At 42.6% G+C, this 13,975-nt stretch overlaps 1 protein-coding gene and 1 long non-coding RNA gene across 3 annotated transcripts in view; one reads left to right on the top strand and one right to left on the bottom strand.

Annotated features, from left to right (window-relative positions):
* LOC122462485 overlaps positions 1–7,696 on the top strand; it is a 30,844-nt gene extending 23,148 nt beyond the window's left edge. For both annotated transcript variants that reach the window (XR_006285042.1, XR_006285041.1), the window contains one exon: positions 4,695–7,696. This is a non-coding gene — a long non-coding RNA (uncharacterized LOC122462485). The remainder of the gene's footprint in view (positions 1–4,694) is intronic.
* LOC102946534 (TGF-beta receptor type-2) overlaps positions 1–13,975 on the bottom strand; it is an 87,175-nt gene that overhangs the window by 64,216 nt on the left and 8,984 nt on the right.

Here is a 13,975-nt window from a genome sequence, read left to right as displayed (position 1 = left end):
AAAAATGTAAATTAGCAACGACAATCCCATGTTGGTGTGGATTATCGTCATACGCCGTGTGGGAGAATGCATAACAAAAAGAATTTTAGTTGAATGCATCCCGGAAAGAAAGAAACATCTCTGCACAAAGAAGACTATTTCTTAAGAGAAAACTCCTCAAAAAGTGCCTGCAAGTCTTCTGCACACAAAACTAGCCACTGAATTTAATGGGAGTATTGTGTGTGTGCAGACCTGGTCCCTAAGCATAGCCTGAATACATGGGCTATGGACAAAGGAATTGATGTGGGGGAGCAGCCTGGAATGGGGAGGATGAAATTGCACTTCCAGTGTGGAAGCAGAACATCCTCACAGACAAACCATGGCAATTAGTGTTTCCTGCCAACTATGCAGCTCATATATGTGGTGTTTGGGTAAAGGGGATGGAACACAGGTGGATTCCCTTTCAGGGCATTCCTGTGCCATAAATGTGGCACAAGAGTAACATAGGTGGCTCTATGATGCCCACCCCACACAAGGCCCAAACAGGTAAAACAGGCCAATTAAGCTATAGGCTGCACCTGGCAGAAAGCCAGGGACTGCTAAAGCCTTATGACTGATTAAGCCTGCTGGGGTTGAGCTGGGATAAGTTTATAAAGAGAGGAAGTTGGTGTAGGAGAAGGGCTGCAGGGAGGAACTCTGCAGTCACTCCCTGGAGAAGAGGGGAGTTGGCTAAAGGCAAGGAGAAGTTCTAAGGGGTCAGCCACCAGGTGGACAAGGGTGACCCCTGGACTTTAAGAAAGCCTTTGACAAGGTCCCTCACCAAAAGCTCTTAAGAAAAATAAGGAGTCATGGGATAAGAGGGAAGGCCTCCTCATTGATAAGTAATCATTAAAAGATAGGAAATAAAGGAATAAAAGGTCAGTTTTCACAGTGGAGAGAGGTAAATAGCAGCGTCACCCAAGGATCTGTACTACTGGGACCTATGCTGTGCAAGTATTCATAAATTATCTGGAAAAAGGGGTAAACAGTGAGGTGGCAAAGTTTGCAGACACTACAAAATTACTCAAGATAGTAAAGTCCAAAGCAGACTGTGAAGAGTTACGAGAGGATCTCACAAAACCAGATGACGGCAATGCTGAAATTCAAAGTAATGCACACTGGAAAACATAATCCTAACTACACACACAAAATGATGGGGTCTAAATTTTATTACCAAGAAAGAGATCTTGGCATCATTGTGGCTAGTTCTCTGAAAACATTTGCTCAATGTGCTGTAGTGGTCAAAAAGGCTAGCAGCATGTTAGGAACCATTAGGAAGGGAATAGATAAGATGACCGAAGATATCATAATGCCTCTATATAACTCCATGTGACGTGCACACCTTGAATATTGTGTGCAGTTCTGGTTGCACCATCTCAAAAAGATATATTAGAAATGGAAAAAGTACAGAGAAGGGCAAGAAAAATGATGAGGGAGATGGAACAGCTTCCATCTGAGGAGAGATTAAAAAAACAGGGACTATTCAGCTTGGGAAAGAGATGACTGAGGGGGGATATGATCAAGGTCTATAAAATTATGAATGGTGTGGAGAAAATGAATAGGGAAGTGTTATTTACCCTTTGACATAACATACAAACTAGGGGTCACCCAATGAAATTAATAGGTAGCAGGTTTAAAACAAACAAAAGGAAGTACTACTTCACACAATCCACAGTCAGCATGTGGAACTGGTTGCCAGGGGATGTTGTGAAGGCCAAAACTACATCTGGGTTCCAAAAAGAATTAGATAAGTTCATGAAGGATTGGTCCATCAATGACTATTAGCCAAGATGGTCAGGGGTGCAACCTCATGGTCTCGGTGTCCCAAAACCTTTGATTGCTAGAGTCTAGGACTGGACGACAGGGGATGGATCACTCAAAAATTGCCCTGTTTTGTTCATTGCCTCTGAAGCATCTGGCACCAGCCACTGTCAGAAGACAGGATACTGGGCTGGATGGACCATTGGTCTGACCAAGTATGGCCATTCTTATGTTCTTATGTTATGTTCTTAAGCCCTGGGATCCTGCCTTGGAATACAGACTCTGGGAAGAACCTAAGAGAGGGTGAAGTAGCCATAGGGAGCAGAGGAAGCTCCAGTAGTAACCCAGTGGGGGATCTAGAAGATAGGGAAGACAGGTAGGAAAGAGCCCAGGGAAAGAGCAAGAAGGTGTGAGCTGGAGCAGACTGTGGTTGCTGGGCATAGGGTTCCTGGGCTGGCACCTGGAATAGCAGGTGGGCTTGGATTCCCCTACTAACCATAGGGAAAATCGCACAGTCTTTTTTGGGAAGACTGCCTGGAATGGCACCCGGACAGTGGGTTCAGTGAGACTGTGTTACCCTGGAAGGGGAAAACTGTATAGTGACCAGGCCGGAGGGCCAGGCCACGAAGACGGAGGGCCAAGTGACAAAGAGGAAGCACTGAGTCTCCTAGAAAAGGGATATGACGCGAGTGAGAGACGGATGGGAGCATCAGTCTGAGCAGAGCTAGTCCCAGGACACAGCCATAAGGGGGCATCCCAGCAGTGAGTAGAATCCCCATGACATACCCTGTCTCGCAGCCCCTGGTATAGGTGCATGGCAGAGATGGATAGGAAGGGGCATACTGGGAGGGGTGTGGCCAGAGAACTCCACACTCTGGCTATTCTGGACTTCGGGATTGCTACATTTGGAACTGTGAGCAGCAGTCACCCCAGCCACCAAAATAGCCCTGAACTGGGGATAGAAAGGTGGCACATAGCCACTACTGTGTCCCCCACATGCCCCAGGCTATGTCACTCAGAGGTGCAGCTCATAATCTGGTCCCTGTTCTGCAACAGTTATTTGTTTTACCAACCCTGCTCCTGCTCGGCAAGTTATCCCTGAAACATGCTCCAATGAGTATGTCACTAAACAACAGTTTTGTTAAACAAATTCTTTCCAAGCTGAGGCCTTACGTGCCATAGGGGGTAGTGCTGATGAAGATATATGGAACAGGATCTCTCACTCCTCCTCCGCTGATGGTGTTTTACAAACACGCAAGCACAGAACAAATATACAAAACTGGATTGAACGTGTGTTGGAGGGAATGCAACCTGAAAGTTACCTTCCTGCCCATCTGGTGAGAATGTCCTAGAGTATTTTCCAGCAATCCTGGAAAGATGCCTGTTGACAAATTAAAGACATAACAGGAACTAAACTCCCACAGGATCCATTGCTCTTGCTTCTGTGGATGGGTCTATTCCATGGGTCTATGATTTGGAAAGAACTGAATTAATCAAGAATTGAATTGGTAGTAGCTGGATGTATTATCACTTCCTGTTGTAAGAGGAAGGACCCTGCTATCTCTCATGGAATGGTTTGGCTAAATTTGGGACATTTCAAACATGGAAAAAATAACTTCGTTGAAAGGACAATTGAATCAGTGTCTTCTAACTTGGGATGCTGGCTTTTAGATTCTCTTAGTGTAAAATAATTCAGCAAGCAAAGACATAAGCAAATCTTTATTTTCATGTCCTGATTTCTTGCAGATTGCTGACTGGCTTGGACATAGAGATTTGCTCTGCATGTGCAAATGCAGGTGCGTTTTTATTTCATTAAAATGATTAAAACAAAAGAGAGGTTTTTTAAAAGCAATATCCATGTAGAATGCTGCCCTTTGCACATTATTATTATTAGTTTTATAGAGCCCAGAGGTATCGTAGGCACTTAAAAAAACACACATGATTCAAGTTTCATCAAAGAATTTACAGTCTTAAGGTCCTGGTACTGCAAGCATTTCTTCACATGAATAATGTTGTCCGTGTTAGTAATCCCATGCACATACAAAGTTGCAGGACTGAAGCTTACATGCTGCAATTGACTGACACGTGAGGATATAAAGAGCACTAGGAAAGGGAGGAAATGGGTTACAGATATATGATAAACAGCCAAGGTATACATTCGTCTTGGTGGTACAATATCTTTAAAGCGAGCACACACATTTTCCACCGTGAATGCAAAATACAGAGTAAAGCTACCTGGTTTGTGAAATACTGGCTGAAGTGACAAAAGCACTGTGTGAAAATCTCAGTAACCTTTCTGTCCCAGGTATTGTGCATTATAGCTCTTAAAACCACCCCGTTTGTTATGTGCAAGTACACACTAGTAGCTGCAGAGAGTTAATGAGATGGGTCCAAACTAGAACCTCTTATCCACCACCCTCACCCACAACTCAGATGTTACTGCTTTGGATAAAACGAGATCTGGTGAAAGTGAAGTGAAGTGGAGACTTTAGAGATGTCACGTCGTATCTCTGCGCCTCAGATCCCCATTTGTAACAGCTCTTCCCTACCTCACAGGGGTGTTGTGAGGATAAATACATTGAAGATTGTGAGTTGGTTACTACCGTGATGGGGGCTATATAAGTGCCTAGGAAAGAGAGGGAGAACCAATAGTTTGACGGCGGAGGAGATGGCTGCTTTGTCACTTACAGCCTTAGGTCTGGCACTGACACAAGAGGAAAGGCATGAGCTCTCTGTGAACTCTCAGGGCCTGCCAGAAGGTACTGCTGTCAGAACCTGGCATAGGGTTGAGGATTGACGCACCCTCGAGGGAGGCTGGTGGCCCTGCATGAGACTGTGCAAAGGCAGGCAGAAGTTCTTTTCACTTCCCTGCACCAAGGGGGAAAGACCTCACCAAACCTCAATCTGTTTCTCAGAACAAGATCCTGAGGGAAGATTGATAAAAGCCTTCAATGGACAGCCAAGAGGGGGAGAGTGGGACGAAGAATGGCTGATGGAGCTGCTGTTGGTGGATTGCTTTTTGTGCACTCCAGAAGAAGGTGGAGTTTTTGTTTTGGCTGGAGGACTAAACTACTCAGAGAGAGGAAAACTGACCCTCATCCTCCACAGTCAGAGGTAAGAGACTTTGCCACACTGCCCCAGGCAGAAGAGGGCAAGTGAAATTTTAGGCCCCATAGAAAGTCCCAGCCCAAGTGTTTTAGCAGAGTTCTCTCTCTACAACATAGAGGAGAGTGGAAAAGTGAAGTGAAATGCAGCAGCTGCCAGAACTGGCACTGTAGCTAGGATCTTTAGTGCGGTCTGTTCTTATTAATAGGTGCAAATTGTGCACTCTGTAAAATGATAAAAAGATGTTTAAATCTGATTATACACAATTCTGTCTTGTCAAGAATAACATTTCAATTAAGGTACATTTTAAAACTGCCAGCATCTATGCAGGCAATGATTGTCAGCTTGCTGTAAAATGGAAGATTGCGATGTACAGCTGGATAAATTAATTTCCCAAAAGACGAGATGCAGTTGCTCCAGTATAAATCAGCTCTAGTTTAGCTTGTTAGGCATGTTTGTGGCTTATCACCGGGAAGCTAAACACTACCAATGGCTGCAGTGCAATAACTGCTTGCAGGGGTAAATCCTGTTCAGTGCAATTGTTTGGAGCAGAGCCTGCAGTGGTGGATGCAAGACCTGTGAGCGCTCACATGTCTGATCTTCTGAAAAGGCAAACAGCTATCAGCAGTTGACAGTAAGAACTGATGTTGTCTATGCTAAATAGAAGGACCACTTGAAGAACAGAAACATGCCTATGATGGGGCTTTTGGATCCTTTCTGGAGATTGGTGAGGAAAGAGTTAATTCTCTTCCTCTGGACAGAGGCAGGCAGGATCAGGATTGTTTTCCTGGCATTCAGGGAACTACAGAATAGCAAGGCTGAGCCAGTTATGACCCACTAGCCCAATCCTTCAAGGCCCTGAAGAGCCTGTTGGGGACCTTAGCACATAATCTGGGTCCAACTATCTTCTCTTGGTGCACGCAGATTTGATAACGCCATAGGTGGTTGACTGGTCTATTGCCCCTAATAAATGCTTGTCTTTTCTAGAGGTAGGTTTTATTCTTTAAATTTATTTTTGTTTCTCTTACATTTGGCACTGGGCATTGAACCTTTTGATGTAAACAGAGGAGCAAGATGGTGTAGTTCAGAGGCCATTCCAAGTCATGGACACCGATTGTTTCGTCTCAGTCCCCGTCAGGGTAGTTTGCTGAGCTATGCTTAATGTACTGTGGGTACTTCTTTTTTATGAAGATTTGGGATGTTGCACATCTAATAAAACATGACAGTCCACAGTGGGGTGCATTCATTTTATTCCAGATTACAATACAAATACATAAAGGAACAGATTGAAAGCAAACATGATGATGATGATGATGAATCGTTGCAAGGAGGGAGAAAAAACATCTTCAGAGAGACACATTAGACAAACGGTGGAGCTTCGTGGAGCTTACAAAAAACTATATAAATCAGGGTAGACAATAGATGTTGGCATTACTTCAGAATACAGAAACACTTCAAGAGTCCCCTTTAAAAAAAATTTTTTTAAGCCAGTGATTGCTCATTTCATGATCAGTGAATCTGAGAAGTAAGTACATTATGGACTTTGATAAGGAACTGATAAAATTGACATGTGTTGTAACTAGAGTTGGCTGAACATTTTTAAACAAAAGAATGACTTTTGTATTAAATGGAAATTTTGACAACGATATTTTTTTCCAGTTTTTGGGTGTCCAAAATCTTAAAACTTTGGGGTTTGATTTTTATTTTTATGTAAACCTGAGAAATTCCATAACAAAATTTCTACAAAAATGAAAAACTTCATTTTTTTCAAACTTTTTCACAGAAAATAATAAAAACATTTTCCAAACCACTTTAGTTGTGACCATCCTGCTTCAAATCTAGATCCCTGTTCCACCTTCTGGTTGTGTTGCGCTGCTCAGGCAGCATAAAATAGCTGGAAAGGCAGGGGAAATTCCTGAGTGGCATAAAGCTAACATAACCAGTAGTATCCCACCTGCTCCCTGCCCCACAATTAGGGGGAATTCTGCAGGCATACGGGATAGTGAACAGAGCAAATTGCACTCAAGCAATCCTGGGCCAGCTGGAACAGCTCTAGGGAACCATTACTGTCAGGGTAATTTAGAGCAGCCCTGAGGCTGCTTTAAGTTATACCAAGGGCTAAAACAGTCTCTGTCTCATCCCAGTATGATGGGGAAAGGGGCAGGGAAAGGGATATAAATATGAGTTAGAACCACATGCCCCTGTCCCTATTTATTCCTGAGCCAATCATAACCTGGCTGGACCCATGAATCTGGCCATGCATCTTCACGATTGTTCTCAGCCTTCTGAAGGGTTGAATAGGTTCCTATTCCTTTTATTTGCTTACCTAAGAGCTGTTTTTTCAATCCAGCTCTCATTCAGCCTTTTCATAACGTCTGTGTCAGGTTTCCTTTACAAGGAGGCAGAAGCTGCCCAAAGAATCAAATATTTTTCTCCCCCACGGACACAAAGCTAACTATGGGCAGAAACCATTGATTGGTCCTTTAATCCATTATCAGATTGAAGGGGGAATCAGTGAAAGTTTTGATGGTGCTAATTTGCTCTTGGGCATTTCTGCCTATTAATGTAATAGCAAAAATAAATAAAGTCAAATCCTCGTAAAAGCAACAGCTCCCTTTGCAAAAAGTGAAAACAAATTCACATGTGCCAAAAACAAAACACGCCCGCCCCCCCCCCCACCTCACAGCAGAAGTATTTAAATGAGAAATGTGCACCAACTACCCAACTGGGTACCCATGCCTCCTTTCAAACAATAGTGCCTCCCCTTCACTGGTAAAATGTGGGTTGGTTCTGTTTTGATCTCCAACCTTTTAAAAAAAAAATCCAGGAATAACCATTTGAATCCCTGTGTTGCCTTATTTTGTGCCTTAACGTGCATAGAATATCTCCCCATCTACTCTTTTCAAAGTAGTGGTCGAAGTGGGCCAGTACAAATGGATACATTTAGAGGTCATGCTAAGGCAGGGAATACTACTACTATTAAATATATTAAGGTATTATAATGCTAATTCAGAGATGTAGGTCTCAACCTGTTTTACAAAGGAAAGTGTCTCCTCTCCTAAGCTCCACCTACAACCCACTCATGTATGGCATCAAAATGAGATGCCATCGGGAGTAGATTGGGCTAGTCTTCGCAATATGATCATCCCTCTCCTGTCTTGCGTGTGTTTCGGGTGTCTGTGCAGCCTACTAGTGTTTTCCTGCAGAGCTGTGGGAAAGGGTTGCCATGTAAACTTGCAACAGTGAATCCAGGGCAGAAATGGTCTCCAAAGCCTTCCTGGAACACTGGTTTTGACTCCAACTGCCATAGAAACAAGAGCCCCTCCTCTTCGGAAAGCAGCCTGAGGAGCCTGGGATAGGTCACCAGAGATCTCAGAACAAATACTAGGGATGTTTCTGTGACAGCTTTGGAGCTGCCTGTGGTAATTTATGAATACTCTATATTCTATATGTTTGGCTGCTTGTTGTAAGAGGGTTTACCGCATGAATATGTGGGGTTCGTTGAAGAGGCTGGCTGCATGTAAGCAGGAAAGGGAACAATGGCTTCAGCTAGCCATACAGCTCCCAACACTTGAGGTACAATGCAAGCGCCTTTACTCTGAAAGTCCATCACCACCACCACCCTTCTGAGGTCACCAGATTGTTTTTTGGGCAGTAGAATAAAAAGGGCCTGTTAAATTGAAAACAAAGGGTTTTGGCTGGATTTTAAAAGACAGTCCCTCAAGGAGAGGGGAAGGAGAGTTAAGAGGAACAGAATGAAACCTAGTCTCCCAGAAGTTAGGGGTCTGGGGCAAGATAGACATGCTTGTAGACCTTTTTTTGTTTAATAAATCTTCTCTTATGCCAGGTTTTGGCCTTAATGTTAAGATTAAGCAATACTTTGTTATAGGAGGGCTGTTTTGGGTCACTGTAATCCAGACTCCTGAAGCAAAGAACCTCTGGTGCCCAAACCCAGTTAATCTTTTTAGGTAAGCACAGCTAATCCATAAAGTACTGTAGCCTAGGGACAGTCTACGAATGGGAGAATTGTAGGATTATATCCCAAGAGAGGTAAAGGCCCAAGGCCTGAGACCTGACAGGACGCACTCAAGAGACCAGAAGAGGGGTCATAAATTCAGCTACCCTTGCAAATGTGACCATTTACCCAAAGGGAGGAAGTCTGAAAGGCTGAGGATAAACAGCCCCAAAATTGGGAGAATCACGTGCGGGCACTGTAGGCATAGCCAGAGCTCCTGGCTTATTCTCTGCAAGTACCAGTCCTTGCTGCTGCCACAATGAACCGAAGATCCCTGTTTACAGCTTGTGAGAACTTTAGAGACCAAGGGAGGAGAGACTCACAAGTGGATCTAGGTAGCCTCCTGCTACAGTTTATGGTGGGCTCTCCCACCTCACCCTCATACAGAGAGGCAGGAGTTCCCGAGAGAACGTTGTGCATCTTGTATCCTGCCCCATTACTGGAGTCTCTTATCCCCACCTACAAACAGAGCAATTTTGAGCACTTATGACTGAATGTTTTCTTGCCATTGACTAGTCAGCATTCTTAGCTAACCCATAATAGTGCGTTGAATTTAGTTTTGCATAAGGGAGATCCGTTTGGGGGTGGGGGGGTGAGTTTGGATCTTAGGGGTTATAATGTTAGCCTACAATTACCTAATGCAGTAAAGGCAGTCAGCCTTTTTTTACAGTAATCTGTTTTCAGATTCTTACCTCTTGTGAGTTTATACAAAGTCCATGTGTGCATCTTATTAACAAATCAGGTCACTCCCATTAGTGTAAATGGGGTACTCTAGGTTTCCCTGCAAATGAAGTTCTGGGGGAGGGGACTAGAGGGTGCACTCAGGGTGTACCAACTGCTTTGCCCGCTAGAGGTGCCACACATTCTTTAATCTTGTACCCAACATCCTTCTAGAAGCCCCCTTCTCAAGGTTCCAGTAGCCCCATGACTGTTGCTAAAACCCTGATGACAGCTACTCAGATGACAGTGCCCTTACTTGGAGCCAAGTGAGTGGAGTCCTTGTACAGGAGGTCTTACACTTTGATCATCAGTGAAATAGTTTGAAACGTTGACATTTATGCTGCTGTTAGGCTTCAGAGTTAACACCTCATTGGGATGGTTAGGTACAGTCCATCTGTCTCTCAGAGCTACTATTTCAGGCTGTCAGCAGGCGCGGGTAGATATCGGTGCAGTCAGTAGAGTTATGCCAGTTTTACACTAGTTTAAGTGAGAATAGAATTAGGCCTGGGGAGTTTCCTCTCCCTTGTATGGATTATTCCTATTTAAGGGTCAATGTGGCTCTAAATTACTAAAATCAAGGGAACACAAAATTAAAATGAACAAAAATATTACACTAATGCACTGTGGCCTATACTGGGAATTAATATGAGAAAGCTGAGTTAAGTAAAAGAAAAATATACATCTGTGACCCTTGTAGAAAGAGTACTCTACAAAAATGGGGCTAAGCAGGAGAAGAAAGGACCATGAAAGTCACTATCACATGAGCCAACAATATTGAGAGTCACTGATTGCAAGGATGATGATAACCTGATTATTTACTGCACAGAACTGCTGAGCATCAGTGACTTCCATTGGAATCAGTCCTTTCTCAGGGGGGTTTACTGATAAAGTATAGGCTCTTATGCTGAGTCTTATGTGACACAAGCAAATGATGTGAGTCCATTTAAAAAACTGAGCTGACCCAGTATTAGAAACAAGCTGCTTTTAGAATCTAGGTGGCAGAATTGTGAATTATGCTGGGTGTTGTTTGTAGCAACGGCCATCTAAAATATTACCCTTGAGTTGAACCGAGGTGGGGGGAGATACTTTTCTGAGCTCCAGACACAAAATAAGCTCTGCCCACATGAGACAGCATTCACTATATATTGTGCAGATATTCCAAGAATGATCATGCACACCCTCTAGAATCCTTGGGCTCAGTTTGCCGTAGGTGAGATCCAAGTACACCTATTAGCTCAGCTTGGCTTTCTCTTGGTGAGGCTCACATCCCCTGCTGGACTTCCTGAGCTTGATTCCCTCCTTGGGCGCTCAGATGCCCCATTGCAAATGCAGACAGATGTCACTACACCAGTTACATATTTCCAAGAACATATTCATAGATTTTAAGACCAGAAGGAACCATTATGATAAACTATTTTGACCTCCTGTATAACACAAGCATTAGAATTTCACCCAGTAATTCCTGCATCAAGCCCATAACTTTTGGTTGAGCTAGAGCATATCTTTGTAGAATCATAGAATATCAGGGTTGGAAGAGACCTCAGGAGGTCATCTAGTCCAACCCCCTGCTCAAAGCAGGACCAATCCCCAACTAAGTCATCCCAGCCAGGGCTTTGTCAAGCCTGACCTTAAAAACCTCCAAGGAAGCAGATTCCACCACCTCCCTAGGTAACACATTCCAGTGCTTCACCACCCTCCTAGTGAAAAAGTTTTTCCTAATATCCAACCTAAACCTCCCCCACTGCAACCTGAGACCATTACTCCTTGTTCTGTCATCTGCTACCACTGAGAACAGTCTAGATCCATCCTCTTTGGAACCCCCTTTCAGGTAGTTGAAAGCAGCTATCAAATACCCCTCATTCTTCTCTTCCGCAGACTAAACAAATCCAGTTCCCTCAGCCTCTCCCCATAAGTCATGTGTTCCAGTCCCCTAATTACTTTTGTTGCTCTCCGCTGGATGCTTTCCAATTTTTTCACATCCTTCTTGTAGTGTGGGGCGCAAAACCGGACACAGTACTCCAGATGAGGCCTCACCAATGTCTAATAGAGAGGAATGATCACGTCCCTCAATCTGCTGGCAATGCCCCTACTTATACATCCCAAAATGCCATTGGCCTTCTTGGCAACAAGGACACACTGTTGACTCATATCCAGCTTCTTGTCCACTGTAACCCCTAGGTCCTTTTCTGCAGAACTGCTGCCTAGCCATTCGGTCTCTAGTCTATAGTGGTGCATGGGATTCTTCCGTCCTAAGTGCAGGACTCTGCACTTGTCCTTGTTGAACCTCATCAGATTTCTTTTGGCCCAATCCTCTAATTTGTCTAGATCCCTCTGTATCCTATCCCTACCCTCCAGCGTATCTATCTCTCCTCCCAGTTTAGAAAGAGATCCAATCTTACAATTCATGTTGTTCCAATGGGTAATTACCCTCACTTTAAAAAATCTGCACTTTATTTTGCTTTGAATTTGTCTAGTTTCAGTTTCTAGCAAGTGGATCTCATTATGGCTTTCTGCTGGATTAAAGAGCCCTCTACTATCAGAAATTTTCTCTCCATTACAGACTGATTAAGTCACCTCTTAACTGTCTCTTGGATAAACTAAATAGATGGATCTTCTTTAGCCTCTCACTGTAAGGCAGGTTCTTCAGACATTGAATCATTCTTGTAACTCTTTTCTGAGCCCTTCAATGTTCCGTCAATATTCCTTTAAAAATCTGGATTCCACAACTGTGCACAACCCGCACTCCATGTGCAAAAGGATTCCTAGCTTTCCAGAACTGGAGTTCCGTAAGTTAATAATGTAGTCAAGTATCAAATTTTGCTGGGACGCCACTGAGAAGTTTCCTGTCTTCACATTCAGCTTTAATGCTCTTCAAAAAGCAGTCACAACAAGGAAAAAATATTAAGGATAAAATTTTGAGCAGAATCTTGTGTGTCTTTGTATAATTTACTAGTGAGAATTATGGAAATCCTCTATTACATTCATAACTGTACATCAAACTACAATCCTTGCTTTCATCACATACAGATGAAAATATTCAGTTACATTATCTAGTGACTGATGAAAGTAATATGGAAAAGACTGTTAGAAGCTGATAATGCACCAAATATGGTTCTCTACAGCACCAGTGTAAATCCATAGTAATATCCCTAAAGTGGACTACATAACCTCTTGACGCCCCTTCCAGCCCTGCATTTCTGTTATTTTGTGATGATAAAGACTGAAATTCATGGGATTACGCTGGTAATTGAGATGGAATCCAGCCCATTTTCTTTATTATATGATTAAGGATGTGCCATTTATGCTGAGAGGAGTTAATTTCCAGTTGCCACTAAACAGTTAATCCAGATGCCCTTTTACAATTAATCAACATGGTTTGGGGAATTTGTCGCTTTAAGGGTGATCAAATACTTATTTTAAAACATTTGGTAATTTGGGCTGGGAATTTCAAAGGAGTCTAAGGGTGTTAGGTGCCTGATTCCGATTAACAACAATGGGATTTGGGCACTAATTTCCTTAAACTCTTTAAAAAATCTCAGCATTACTGTACAGCTGATCTTAACTGCATGCATCAGAGAACAGGAGGTAGCACTTTAAAAATAGCATTGTTGAACTAAATCCAGTAAAAGAGATTCTGGCTTTTTCCTCCCTGAGACATTATATATTTAAACACTCAAAATTAATTGAATAACATTAACTTTGTTGACATATCAGTCATTTAACCTTTCAGATTAGTTTAGTAATGGCAATATCTTTTGGTTTGACTCTTTTCAGATTAAAAATTTGTCTTTCATGAGGAAAACCATGAATTAAATAACTTTAAAATTGGGCATTTCTCAAGGATAATTAGAGGTTTCCTTTCTTACCAACAATAATTCAATACTGTGATTAAAATACTACCTTGTAGTACTTCAGTTAGTTCTGCTAAAAATTTGGTTTATTTTCATAGTCACTTTCCAATGTAACATCCTGTCCCCTCTACGTTATAGCAATAGTTAGGGTTTTATCTGCCAGCTTATTGTTAGTATCACAAGTAAAATTTTGTGCAACTCTTTGAAAATCTTACTCTAACTATATATACTCAAATCCCTGGTTTGGCTCTCTATATTTCATTAGTTGCAATGAGGTCATATTTGTACACACACACATTATCTGTCTATCATATTTCATTCCCTTTTCTGTAGACATTGGGACCCACTAAAAGTGAATTTGGAGATAGATCCCCACAACCACTTCACTTGGATGTGAACAAAGTGAAATAAAAATCCCAGTGCTTCACTGCATTGAGATAAGAGCAATTCCAGTCAGTGAAATTTATATATTGAGCAAAAGTAATCTGTGTTTAAAAAAGATTTC

Source organism: Chelonia mydas, chromosome 11 (genome assembly GCF_015237465.2).
Source record: "Chelonia mydas isolate rCheMyd1 chromosome 11, rCheMyd1.pri.v2, whole genome shotgun sequence".
Classification (NCBI taxonomy): domain Eukaryota; kingdom Metazoa; phylum Chordata; order Testudines; family Cheloniidae; genus Chelonia; species Chelonia mydas.
Note: the sequence above shows the minus strand (reverse complement) of the source record. Positions and strands in the feature narration are given on the sequence as shown.